Raw genomic sequence first — 14,935 nt, 5'->3', positions numbered from 1 at the left:
ATAATATTTGGCCATAAACACAGAAATTCAGTATGGCAACACACAGTCTCAAACACAATTACTCACTGCCTGAAAAGATTTCACTAAAAACAATTGAAAGGAGGAGGGGGTTTAAGTCTAAATACTCTGGGGAGTTAGATGTCCTCTAAAGGCACTAAATAAAGCAGCCAAGAATGTCCTGCTATGATGAAAAGTCTGCTTCCTACAAGCAGCCTGCATTCTTCTCTGAAAAAACACACCACCCTTTTATACAAGTGACCTGACCCATACACACAGACTGATCTGTGTTTTACTTTGCAAATATTATTTAAGGCCACAGTACAATTGTGTGTAAAGCATATACAATATTTTATTTTATTTTTTTTACTACCTTCACTATGCCCAAACATCTCAAAGGTCACAAATTTAGAGGCTGTGACCTCTATCACTTCGCTTGAAACTCAAACTTTCAGCTTTGAAACAGGTAATAAGTAAAACACATTGTACAAGACTAATCTAACATGGCTGTTAATATTACCTTCCCACTCCATTAAACACAGCTGCAACTCCTCCAGCATCTTTAGGACAGTGTCCTGAAAGGAACAGATACAGGTCAAAAAGCTGAGACTGAGTTGCTGACATCACTGGTCCCGCCTCTGTGTAAAAAACAACCAATCCATGCTTTACAAAGCATGACTACTAGTTCAGTCGTTGCCTGCTGCTTTTGCTAGAATAGCACCTCCCTCCTAACATGGAAACCTATTGCAAACAAGTGCATGGTGGGCATTTAAAGTAAACAATGGAAATAATGCTATTTCATGCAAATTATTCAGCCTACTTTAAATAGTGGCTTTACTTGCTGGGGTCACTGCACTTGGACTACCATTCACTACCTCCTTACCCTCCGTTTGGGTGCTCGTTGTGGTAATAGTTATCGTCTGTATTGAGGTGGCATACGGTTTTAAACACTGTTCAATGCGGTGGACACCTTGTGGCACCATATAAGACAAGTGTTTCCCATGTTTGTCCCTCAAGGCACACTACGAGGGCAATTCCATTAGCATTTACCACGCCCACAAGCAGGAGGTTAGGGCACCCAAAAAAACGGCACTTTGGACATTTTATCTCACACCTCAGGAGGCTGCGTGAAAAAAACTCATTGCTGCGGCTAATGGGCATCTATCGGGGAAACTATTGAATGTCTGATAGATGCCCATTATTATAGACAGCCAGCGGGGGCATGCAGTGCAATTGAATTGCCCCCTAACAGTCCAGGTTTTATTGATATCCATGCTTGAGCACAGATTATTACATCAAAAGAACAGACTAATTAAGACCCCTTTGCTCAAGTATGGCTATCCTTAAAACCTGGACTGTTAGTGTGCCTTAAGGACAGTGGTTGGAAACCCCTGATACAAGAGATAATAAAGTAAACAGGTTTCCTGGCAACTCTTAATGGAAAGCTACAGGTCAAATGCAGGGCGGGAATGGAATGAATTAATTGATGTCAATCAAGAGCAGCCGGTCTTTTCGCAAGTTGACACCAACGCAAGTCTTCCCATTAGTGGTTTCAAGAGAATCGCGGCGGTAATGGTTGTTTGAACATTGGGTTTTCCCATGTTCAGTATTTTAATTTACTTGTACAGCCACTCCTGCAACGTTTAAATAAGAAAAATGGCACCCAAAACTAATTCTAGGAATATATCTATAAAAAAAATAAAAAAAAGTTTAAAAAAGACCAACTTCAGTCTCAGCCACGCATTCCTCACTATTAGGAACTTTACAAGAGTGGTAACAACAACAACAACTCTGTGCTTTTGAAAGATAGAAGAGTACCGTAATAGACAGCAGTGCACAACAGTAACTGTTAAGCAGGGTGGATTATAGGAAAAAACATGTACAAGCCAATAAACAGACTGTCGAGAGGCAGTAAACTCTTTACAGTTGGAGTTTAACTCCACTGTTAACAATCAAACAAACTTTGATCATTGAGAGACAGCAATAATATTTTAAAGCATGGTAATATGATGTCTAAGATTACCAGTGGTGACATTAATCAGTTCATACTTTGGAATATTGGCCGGATAAACTAGAACAAAATAAATAAGTTGGAAGTACTGATGGTGCCCTTATTTGCTAGGAACACAAAGAAATACAAATATACAAGTGAGGAAAATTAATTAAAGGACACATCCTACATAAATGTAGTCAGAGGTCAAATTACTTGGTTTATAAACATTTTTTCAGACAAACCAATTATCTCATAGGACTTGCATGTGAAAGTCCTGCAACTTGTAACTGCTGCAACCAAGATCCATACAATACGAAAATAATCCATATTAAACAACATACTAAACATTTAATTAGAATTTAGCATTTGTTGACCATCTAGCTCCATCATAAAGCACACTATTAGATTGTAGTCAAATTTTGCAGATCACCCCAACCAAACACTTCATTATACCTACAAATCCGTGGGTGCAAATCTGCACCATAAAATCTTGCACTTCACTAGTAAAAAAAGGTTAATAAATATTCGAAACCAACACAAGGAAGATGCTTAGGACGCTTTTTCCAGGTTGCCAAGGAAATGACTATTATTGACACAGGACTTGAAAGGCCTATTTAAGAGAAAACAATGACTAAGACAGGAATTAAAAAGTGTCATTTTTGTGAATACAATTGTCTAGATGAAATGTTATTATCCCCATAGTGCTGTCAATCATTTCTGCATGTGATTGATAGCACAGCATTTAAAGAGAGATTACAATGTTCTTTGAAAATTAAACCCCGTTATTCTACAGCTTTTAGGAGATGCAGCATAAAAATGTAGTGACCTCTGAAGCAAAGCAGGAGACAATAGAGGCAGTAGGTCCACAAGCATAAAAAAAAATAAAGTGGTGTATGAACAAAATGTCCACTTTCTTCATCTGCTCATGAGGAAGGAACATTACAGACCTCCTGAATTTTAAGATTAGTGCAAAAGATGGGTCACTGCTGTGTTATGTACCTCATAAAAGGAAGTAGACAATGAAGGATATCACTGACTGTCACTTCTCCATTTCAAGCTTATGGGGAAAAAGTGACACTATCATACCACCCCAAAAACCTGTTTGATGCAAAACTGAGGGACTTGGCATAGGTTTACGGAATAGCATTTATAATGACTGTTGAAGGTTAGTAACGGATAAGCCTCAGGAACTGCTTGGCTCTCAAATACATAAAGCAACAAAAACACATTACATGCAAAGACCATATGTCACACCCTGATCCTCTTTCAAGAGCTGGAATACCCTTGAGGGGGGTTTACACAGTTCTGATGAATGTGCCATTTGCCACCTAACCAACCTTAACAACTATAGGCTCTTTGCTATTGCCAAAGTAGTACACATTTATAAATGCAACAAACAAATTAAAACTACAAACCCATGAAGCATGTTTAGGTAATAACCTCATTGTCAAAAAGAAAATTACCACATTGTACTTCAATTATGGAGCAAGCCTTTCACGGTCATGAAAAATGTAAAACTAAGGCTGGGTACACACTTGGTCACATATCGCTTATTCTATCATCGAGCGATATATATCGCGAGTGCATCGAGTGTGTACACCCAATATGTCTGAACACAGACATTCACAGACTTATCAGGTCGGCCCTGCAGCACAGCCGATGCCAATATATCTGAAAGATACAGATGTGTCCTCATACATCTAGCCTCAATACGCCATACAGCGTGACTTGACATGCATGAGTGAGCTGCCAGGTCCCGTAAGAGGGTGCCTAATATGCATCTTCTTTTGCCAAAAATGTGACTAAGTCGCACTGTGATGCGACTAGAATGCACCAGCAGGGACTGCTTATTAGTTTTATATGCAACAATTGTATATCTGTGTGCACCTGAGCGAACCACAACAGAACTTGTAATTAAAAAAATAAATAAATCTTCTGCCGCTACATTGTAGCACTTTGTATACCAAGTCATAGATTAAGTCGCACTCAGATATACAAGTGTTGCATATCAAATTAATCAGCACAGTTCTGCTAGTGTATCCTAGTCACCTCGCAACGTAGCCGCTTTTTCTGCGGGAAAAAAAAATGCTAAAAAAAAAACCACCCAGTTCTAGCAGAGTCTCACGGGATCTGGACGCTAAGAGGGGCTTTTTAGTGTGACTGCAAGAAAGGTGTAAAAGAACACATCTGTATATTGGTACATTTGGCTGTGTGTACAGGTAACCCGCCAACTGCCTGTACACTTGCTGAAGGGGACTGCCAACACAGACATCTCAACTGGTGGGGGCAAATTTAAATGCCTGCCCAGTTGTGACGTCATCCGAGACACAGATTAGCTGATTGGTAAGTGTGTATAGCTTACCAATCGGCTACTTGATGACCGATCAGTCAGTAGACCAATACGCCGTCAAAGTGTGCATCCAGCATAAACCAGATAAAGGCTTAAAACAAATACACTTCTGGAGGTTACTACTGTATAAAGTATGCCAATGTATTTTAAACACACAAAACAATGGTAATGCAACCAATAAGAGGTTTTGGATCAAACTGGTTTCATCCTGTTCTTAGTACTACAATAAAAAAATGTAATTAATTCTGTACAGGGAGTTAAACTGGGATCTAAAGTGGGAGATCTTGTCTGCAACAGTATAACTATATACAAAAATATATGCAGATGTGGTTTAACCACTTGCCTGGCATGGTCTCATTGTTTGCGACCATACCAGGCTGTGCGTTACCTGACATAGTAAATCAATGCGACCAGATGCACACTGGGCGGCTGCCGGAAGATAATCCAACCGCAAAAATGGCAGGGGGACCTCCAGTAAAGTCACAATGGTCAATATTCCTATATATATCGCCAGTTGATAAAAAAAAATTATAATATATATATATATATATATAATTTTTTAATTTTTTTTTTTTTAACTAAAGTTGTGTTGGAAAAGTTTTAAAATAGATTTTCTTGACCTATTTCAATCATTAAAAAAATATATATATAATTTTTTAATTTTTTTTTTTTTAACTAAAGTTGTGTTGGAAAAGTTTTAAAATAGATTTTCTTGACCTATTTCAATCATTAAAAAAATATATATATAATTTTTTAATTTTTTTTTTTTTAACTAAAGTTGTGTTGGAAAAGTTTTAAAATAGATTTTCTTGACCTATTTCAATCATTAAAAAAAACAAAGCCAATGTGTGAGCGATTTTGAAAAAAATACCACTTCATGCACTAATATTGTGGGAGAAATATTATATTGCAATGTATGTAGCTGTTCATAAATAACTAACCATAAATTATAAAAATCAAGACACGATGAAGCCTTAAGGCAACACATGGGCCCCAATGGTCTAGCCATACCAGAACTTGGTGTCATAATACATCTTTACAAATCAAATCATAGCTAATTTGTTTTGCAACTCTATGGGGGGCCCGCGGCACCCAGTTTGGGAACCACTGCTGTAAGGTATGCGACTAAACAAGAGTATACAGAGAAGCAGTACACACTGATAAGGAAGAGTAAAGCTGAGAAGTGGAATAAAAATAAAGAAATAAGGACTTGGCATGTTGTCACTACATTGGAAACCATAGGACTTGGGTATCAGGTCTGATGGCACTCTCTAAAGTATGGAGGTTGGTTAATAAACAGCTGTAGTGCTGCACAGTGCAGGGGTCTCACAGCGCCTTCCTCACTAGGGCAGAGCCTGGAGACACTCACACCACCCGGGCAGCAATGCTCTGAGCCTCATCTAATATGACATTACCGGCAGCAGGGACAGTCACAGCACATACACCCATATAACAACATCTGCTAATAAAGCCCATGGCTACTTGCGATCAGACTGCAGGTCACCCAGGGTAGGAGCACATCACACGCCGGGCACAGACATGTAACTGCCTACACCAGTCCCCACCAGTAATCGGGGCATTACACTGACCGGTCCCCGCATACTCACCGCTGGTGTGGTGTTAGACTTAGCCGCTGGTGAGAGGAGCTGCCGGGAAAGAACCGGACCCCCGCCGCGGGTTCATCATCAAACCCAGGGGAGGAAACCCTACGTCTGGCCGCCCCGGAATAACTCCGGATCCGGGCTTCTCGGCGTTCCTCCCCCGGTGCTTCCTCCCCGAGTCGCACAGGCCCGGTCTCCGACTGTGCGACCCCCCGTCACCCTCTTTTCCGGCTCCTCTACTCTCCCCCAGTCTCCGGGCTCTACAGTCCGAGCGTCGGCCCCGAGTAACGGCTCCCGGGGGATGAGGGTCAGTATGGGAAGACAAGGAGCGGCGGAGGCACCGGGAAGCTTCCACGGCCAGCGACACAGGCAGGCTCTACAAAAGGAAGCTAGAGACACCAATGCAGGCGTGACCAATCGATCAGGAGGAGACTGTTCCCTTCACCAATGGAACTTTCCTGGAGACGTCACACAGTGAGAGTGACCGACATGGCTGGTGATGAGATGGGGAGTGACGTAGATCCGGAGGGGCGTGTACACGTATCTGAGCACGCATGCGCTCTTTAGACTTACAACAGTGAGGGGAAATGCGGTAACAGGGACAAAAATATTGTCTATGGTTTCCGATTATCGGATCACACAGTGCAGGCTCCCTTATGTTACAGGCTTGGTTTGAAAAATGATAGAAGCCCATTGGTTTGTACATTAGCTCCAGTGCTAACTTTCAGCAGGAACTTCCTGAACCGCTTCTTAACTGCGTCCACTCCTGGGTCAAAATAAGGTCCATAAGATAAAAGGGAATTTAAAAAATAAAAAACTTGAGTACATATATAATATATATGTATTTTTTTTTTGCTCCACCCACAGTTCCTGAACCTTTTTTCCAGAAAAATAGCCTTGATTATCTCTCTCCAAGGTTTGATACATCTCCCCCTTAGCCACTTAATGTTGCACTGCTACGCTCCATCCTCTTCGCAACTCTCACGTGTGTGTCATTCACTGTCGCCTCTGGCGAACTCTGACCTTAGCCAATCAGTGCACTCAGTCCATTATCACAAGCCACTGAAGTCAGTGTTGCTCTGCAGTGACATGGGAGAGTTAAGTCACAGGCTTAGGAGAGGTTTATTTACCAATAAGTTTAAAACAACAGAAATAAATGCCATCACTGAAATCTACCAATGATTGGTGGCTCTCAACTGGTTAGTTAATATACCTCAGGGGCTCTGCCCACCAACCAAACTGCCCGTCTGCTTGCTTGTTCGCTGAAGATTATCTGCTGCTGTAGACAGACCCCAGGAACCAGCTTGCCCTGCATTGGAACAAAACTTATCGATGGTGAAGAAATATTGGCTCCTCAACATTGCTGGATTAACCACTGGAATTGTTCCATTGATGGTTAAGATGAAACTTTTTCCAATTCTCATCCCTACCCAAAAGCTAAACAAAATTAAAAAAAACAAAAAAAAAAAAAACACAAGTCTTCAGCGCTACAGGGGGAGCTCCAATCCTAACATGCAGTCATTACACATTTGCGTTAATAAATAGAGCCATCTACTGTAGGTCCTATGTGAAAAACGTAATACATTGAAATATTGTTTGGGAATATAAAGATGGCTAGTTTGATACACACTGTAACCTTGCAGGCCACCTATACTCAAGTGGCAAACCATCAGAACAGCTATAAGGTCACTTTAACATGTTAAAGTTAGTGACTGCAGAGTTTGAATAAGCAGGAAGTAAGCATTGAAGGGTAAAGGAGATGTTATCACAGAGCAGGGGGTTCCTAACCTTTATACTCAAGTACTATTAACAGGTTATGTTTTGTGCATTTCTGTCTGGAAACGAGGGATAATCACAAACCCAGCAAAATAGATTAACTTGCCAATGAATGATTAAAGAAATCCTCAAAACATAACATGTTGGCGTTGCTTGAGAATTAGGGTTGAGAACCACGGACAGTTATTTTACTATTAAACCTCAAGCTCTTTCCCAATAAATTTCAGTATAAGATTATAGTGATTTTAGCATTTTGGGAGCCAGCCATTCAGCAGCTGGCTTTTTTTTCTCTTTTTTACATATTGTGGCTTATAAAATTTGCAAAACACCAACATAGATCTTTACTAGGGATGGCCATCAGTAGGTTACCCATCAATGGTACCATTGGTGGAAGATAGATAGTATTGAACCATCACTTGTGAACCATCGATGGTCATCCCAGTTTTAATACTGCCCGGGCAGCAGGCCAAACAGGGAGGCATGGGTCGTGTTGAGGGCAGAGCCAAGCTCCGTGTGCCTGGCACCAGAAGGGGAGGGGAACACATTGTTTGGCTCTGTGCCATCGATGGCAGTGAACCATTGAATTACCACCATCGATGGCAAAGCCATCGACCATCGGTTAACCAGCAATGGTCATTCCTAATCTTTACTCTAGACCACAGGTTCTCAAACTCTGTCCTCAGGACCCCAAACAGTGCATGTTTTCCAGGTCTCCTCACAGAATCACAAGTGAAATAATTAGCTGCACCTGTGGATCTTTTAAAATGTGTCAGTGAGTAATGAATACACATGGGCACCTACTGGGTGACCTGGAAAACGTGACCTGTGTGTGGGGTCCTGAGGACCGAGTCTGAGAACCACTGCTCTAGACCAGTGGTTCTCAAACTTGGTCCTCTGGAACCACACACAGGTCACGTTTTCCAGGTCACCCAGTAGGTGCCCATGTGTATTCATTACTCACTGACACATTTTAAAAGATCCACAGTTGGAGCTAATTATTTCACTTGTGATTCTGTGAGGAGACCTGGAAAACATGTACTGTTTGGGGTCCTGAGGACCGAATTTGAGAACCTCTGCTCTAGACCAGAGGTTCCCAAACGTGGTCCTCAAGGATCCCCAACAGTTTTGGATTTAGAGATATCCATGGTTGAGCACAGGTGGATAAGTCAAATTGACTGAGGTACTCAGTCACCTGTGCTCAACCATGGATCTCTCTAAAACCTGAACTGTTGGGGAGCCTTGAGGAACACGCTTTTTGAACCTCTGCTCTAGACATAATACAAGTAGAAATACAGTAATAAACTTATGGTGCATACACACGGTCAGATTTTTCTTCAGATCTGAACGATAACGATTAAAAAAAATTGTTCATATCTGAACGATGCGCGTTCCCGATGGTCAGATAATGATATCTGACATCTGATGTGTTTGCAGTCAGATTTGGACGATACCATTCATTTTAATGCAGTCAAAAATCGTTCATAATTCAAATCGTTGGTCAAATCGTTCATCTGACATCTCACAAAAAGCTGTTTCAATACTAACTTCCTACATCTCTTCAATCCTTGATCTCCCCATCGTACACTACTCCCCACTGCCCTCTCCTCTGGCTGCCTTTCATTCTCTCATACCCCTGCCATGGAGGTCAGTAAGTTGCCGGTCCTTCTCTCCCCCTGTTGCTCCTACAAATTCAAACGCTTAAAACCCCGCTCATTTTCTCTTTCTTTGAGATCATACTATTCACCTTTTTTTACCACGTTCACCTTCGTGTAGCGGTCATTTATTGCCCCCCATGAGTTAGGTATGGGATCCCGACGGTCTTGATACAGACAGTGGGATCACAACAGAATCTCAGATTTCTGTAAGTATTATAACCCTCACCCACTGCTCCTGCAGCCTAACCGTCCCCCTAACACCTTTGCAATCTGTCAGTATTCTGACAGTTGGGATATTGCCGTCGCTATTGTGACAGTCGGCATCCTGACTACATCCACCCCCTCAATGGTTCTCTCTCCCTATTCTGACCCTCCCTCATCTTAGATGACTTCATTATCTAGTGTTCATTCTAGCACCCTGCACCTTTCACAGCCCATGCAGCTCCTCTTTACTGTCTGGGGTGTCGCTCTCTGCTCTGGTGCTTCTAGCACACTCAGCTGATGCTATAAACTTTTGATATATAGACCACGGTGTGCTAGAAGCACCAGAGCAGAGAGCGACACCCCAGGCAGGAAAGAGAAACTGCACGAGTTGTGACAGGTGCAGGGTGCTAGAATGAACATTATTAGCGCTATCCTTAATCTGCTCTGACAACTGGTCATGTTTTCAGGATTCTGTCTGTGGAATCAGATAAACAATTTAGTGACCTAGCAAAACTTACCTAAGCATGACTAAAGAAAACCAAAAAAAAAGGACCTGTTGGAGGTACTTGAGGATTAGAGTTGAAAAAGGGAGAAGAACTATAAATCAGTCACAACTGTCAGTTTTTGCAAAATTTAGGGATTCTCCACATTTAAGTCCTGAAAGTGGTAAGGTGGAGCTTCCATGGCTTGGGCTTTTTTTTCAGCTCATCCCACCGATGCTCGATTATATTTAGATCTGGGGAATTTGGAGGCCAAGTCAATGCCTTGAACTCTGTCATGTTCCTCATACCATTACTGATCAATTTTTGCAGTGTGGCAGGGCACATTACCCTGCTGAAATAGGCCACTGCCATCAGGGAATACCGTTGCCATGAAGGGGAGTATTTGGTATGTAATGTTTAGGTAGGTGGTATGTGTCAAAGTAACATTAACATGAATGCCAGGACCCAAGGTTAACCAGCAGAACATTGCCCAGAGCATCACACTACCTTCGCTGGCTTTCCTTCTTCCCATCGTGCATCTATTTCCCAAGTAAACGACGCACCCGGCTATCCACATGACGTAAAAGAAAACATTCATCAGACCAGGCCACCTTCTTCCATTGCTTCATGGTCCAGTTCTGACGCTCACGTTCCTATTGTAGACCCTTTCAGCAATGGACAAGGTTAGCATGGGCACGGTGACCGGTCTGCGGCTAGCCAGCAAGCTGTGATGCACTGTGTGTTCTGACACTTTCTATCATAGCCAGTATTTACTTTTTCAGCAATATGTGCTACAGTAGCCTTCTGCGAGAATCAAAACGATAAAACAGAAGCCAGTAGGCGCTGGCTATTCCTATATATCTATAAAATCACTGATGGGCTGGCTTCAGCAGCTGTTCTAATTAAGACTCTGCAGGCTTAGGGTGCATACACACCAGGACGATATCGGCACGATTTGACGTATCGGCACAACAAATCGTGTATATCGCCTAGTGTGTATGCACTATTGCACACTCCCGCTGGTCGCATGCGTTATCGTGTGATTGGCTGTGCAGCACAGCCAATCACATGATATCGCATGCGGCCCCATACATATTAATGAAGGACGGAACAAGTAATCATTCATTCGTTCATAAAATTGTGCAGTGTGTACCGGCAATCATGCAATGTCCAGGGTGAAGGCAAATCGCCCTGAACATCCGCACGATTGCTGGTCGTTTGTGTACTCAGCCTTAGACAGCTTAAAAACAATAGATAGAAAGAAAGAACTGTGCTCTGTCAGTCAATCAGTGCTTAGAATGATTATACCAAATAAAATAGAGAATGTTGTTTGTTAAAATTCAATACAATGTTGCATGGATCCCAGCAAATAATATAAAATATTGCACAGGTAAGACACAATAAATATTAGCAATAATAATTAGGAAATATTCAAGTAATTGAAACCATTTGTTACCTTTTTCCATCCATTTAAACTAATGCCTTGAGTGTTTTGCCAAGTTAAAAGGAGCAGAGAGGCACCGTTCTTATCCAGCTCAAAGTGTACTGTGGACAGCAAGTGTATACTGATAATATCCTTAGATATAGTGTGTAGTTTCTCACCCTCAAGCTGCACAATGATTCCAGTATGCTCTCCAATTGACTCAGCCTGTATAGTATTCGGAGTTAGTAGTCCGGATGGCAGTATCCGATATTAAATTTTGCTGTCAGCTTCCAGTAATAGTACCGCACTTCGACCTGGTAAGACCGCCGTCTCTCCCATATAGTGTGCGGCCGCTGTTGGATAAGTTGGTTCCAGGTCGAAGTGCGGTGCTATTACTGGAAGCTGACGAGCAAGGTTTAATATCGGATACTGTCATCCGGACTACTAACTCCACAGACTGAGTCAGTTGGAGATCATACCGGAATCATTGTGCAGCTTGAGGGTGAGAAACGACCTACTATATCTTAGGATATTATCAGTATACACTTGCTGTGCACAGGACACTTTGTGCTGGATACGAACGGTGTCTCTCTGCCCCTTTAACTTAGCAGAACACTCGGGACATTAGTCTAGATGGACGGAAAGAGGGAACAAATGGTTTCAATTACTTGAATATTTCCTAATATTATTGATAATATTTGTGTCTTAGATGTGCAATATTTTATATTGTTTGCAGGGACCCATGCAACACTGTATTGAATAAAAATTTTAATAAACATTCTTTACTATTTTATTTGGTATAATTATTCTAAGCACTGATAGACTGACAGAGCGCAGTTCTTTCTTTATATCTTCTGCGACATCGGACCAGACGGGCTAGCCTTCACTCCCCATGCACCTCAATGAGCCTTGGTCGTCCATAACCCTGTTGCCAGTTTACCGGTGGTCCTTCCTTGAAAAACTTTTTGTAGGTACTGACCTTTGCATATCTGGAACACACCACAGGACCTGCAATTTTGGAAATGGTCTGACCTAGTAGTCTAGTCATCACATCTTGGCCCTTGTCAAAGTTGCATACATCCTTACGCTTGTCCATTTTTCATGCTTCCAACACATCAACTTCAAGAACTGGGGGCCTTATTCAGAGAAGTACTCATGGGGGTCTGTGAATTTGCAAAATGGGTCCTGCAAGATCACTCACAGTCCTCCAAGGACCGAAGGTTGCAATGGTGATCCGAGGCAGCGTCTATGGACGGAATCGGTATGAATTACCACCGAACCCAAGCCCGGCGGATGAAATACAGATGCTGGAAGGCCGGCACATGAAGATCCCGACAGAGGTTCCTCCCTTAGGGGTGCCTAACCCTAACCTCCCCCCAAGGGTGCCTAAACCTATCCCCCCCCCCTTCCCCTAGGCCTAACCCTCCCAGGGGGTGCCTAACCCCAAGACCCCCCAGGAGTCTCTAAACCTAATCCTACCCCACAACTATCACCTCCCGAAGCCCAGCTTACCTACGTGCAGTATGCTGGGCATCAGGATTTCAGCATGGGGTTAATGATAGGCGTCAATATTTAAACGCCCATCACTAGTCCCATGCCGGGATTTTACTGTCGGGAAGCCGGCGCTCAGCATTTCGACCGCTGGCTTCCTGACTACATCCCCTATGGTTTCCTACAGACACCTCCTGCTGCATTTGCATTTTAGTTGGACAGTATTGCACAGCCGCTTCTCTGCAGCTGTGCCATATTGTCCATCTCTGAACCAGGCCCAGAGTGTTCACTTGCTACCCTTTTATATCCCATCCCTTGACAGGTGCCATTGTAAAAAGATAATCAATGTTATTCACTTCAGTGGTTGTAATATTATGGCTGATTGATATATATTCTATATTCCCAATGTATTACTGACAAAGTTATTGGGAAAAAAAAAAAAAAAACTGTTGTGCATCTAAAATAAGGATATGGCAATGGAATAAAAATAAGGAAGGTAAACCAGTATAGGTTTTCAAAAGCAAACATATAGTCAGTATTTTCCATATCGGTTTTCACTATTATACCTTTAAAAGCATCTCATAACAGAATAGAAACCTAAATAGAAGAGCAAGTTATGACATACATATAAAACAAACAAAAAAGCTGCAGACAATGTATTTTGCTCAGTGGAAAGCAACTTTTAAATAAAAATAAAATAAAAAATAAAAAAAAAACACACTTTTGACTCAAAGTCTATGGGGTCTATTTACTAAGCAGTGTTAGGAGACAGAGTGAAAAGTGATAAGGTGCCAGCCAATCAGCTACCAACTGTCATTCTTCAACACACAGCCTGTGAGATGGCAGTTAGGAGCTGATTGGCTGGCACCTTATCACTTTTCACTGTCTCCTAACACTGCTTAGTAAATAGACCCCTATATTACATATGTGCAATATGGAACAACATTTCAGTGCTAGAAACACAAATATTCCTTATCCTTATTTCATATAGGTTAAAATGCCTTTACAATATCAAGACATCCCTTCAACCGTTTCCCCAAACATACTCTGGCACATGTAGCTGACTCACATGTATGCTATCTGTGGATGGTGGCTGCAGTCCCTCATGCTGAAGACCTTGACTCCTCCATTTAATCAGTAGGCACCAGGCAGTGGAGACCAGCAGCAACTTAAGGATAGGAGAGGCCACACACACACAGCTAACCACTATACATGTGAGTTTAAGGGGGGTTGGATTAGGTAGTGGGGAGGGGCTAAAGTGAACAATCCATTTAAAGGAAAACCATTATTAATATGTTGTATTTAATACATGGTTGGGTTTAGCACTTTATTAAGATGATCTTTCTCTTTAATAAGTTTTTACCTGCAAAGACTTTTAGTAGCAATAAGTTCAAACCAATCATTCTGCTCTAACACCAGATAACTATCCCTGTAATATAAATTGACACACTTTAGGTGTGGCCATCAGCCTTCGATAGTTTGCACAAATCGATGGTATATGACCAATGGCAAGTGTTTTTGCCATCGATGACTCTTCACCACGCATCATCGATGGTGGAGGTTGATGATGAGAAAATATCAGTGGTGCCATCCCGATAGCTGAAGACTACGTATGTGCAGCATCCAGCCACCGATAGCTAAGCCATCGATTGTTTTCTACCAATGTTTTAAAACTAGCAGCGATAAAATCTTTTCGATGGCCCTCATTAACACACCTGGAAGGTAAACTTGGACTGAATATAAACTGTGCTCTTCCTCCTTTCAGGTCAGTCACTAATACAACATATCCAGCAATGGGATCTTTATCTTGCGCTATCACAAGCACAGAGAACACATTTGCAAAGTGAGTGACAGGTAGTCAACATTTGGGGGAGGTAACGGGGGTTGGTGGGAAGAAAAACGCAGGTGTGTCTTACCGTTAAAACGCTGTTACATTAGCGTGCGTAAATTAGCCATTGCAATC

At 42.0% G+C, this 14,935-nt stretch overlaps 1 protein-coding gene across 8 annotated transcripts in view; it reads right to left on the bottom strand.

Annotated features, from left to right (window-relative positions):
• HIPK1 (homeodomain interacting protein kinase 1) overlaps positions 1-14,166 on the bottom strand; it is a 105,231-nt gene extending 91,065 nt beyond the window's left edge. For 7 of the 8 annotated variants that reach the window (XM_088454447.1, XM_088454445.1, XM_088454449.1 and 4 more), the window contains exon 1: positions 5,948-6,369. The gene's annotated coding sequence lies outside the window, so the exon portion shown is untranslated. Of the gene's footprint in view, positions 1-5,947; positions 6,370-14,041 lie in introns of those variants that run through there. The other variant, XM_088454446.1, reaches the window with a different exon arrangement.
• Between the last annotated feature and the right edge of the window lie 769 nt (positions 14,167-14,935).

The sequence above is a fragment of the Taudactylus pleione genome, unplaced genomic scaffold (genome assembly GCF_031769625.1).
Source record: "Taudactylus pleione unplaced genomic scaffold, aTauple2 ptg000615l, whole genome shotgun sequence".
NCBI classification, from domain to species: domain Eukaryota; kingdom Metazoa; phylum Chordata; class Amphibia; order Anura; family Myobatrachidae; genus Taudactylus; species Taudactylus pleione.
The sequence above is the reverse complement of the archived record's forward strand: the minus strand, read 5'-3'. Positions and strand labels throughout refer to the sequence as shown.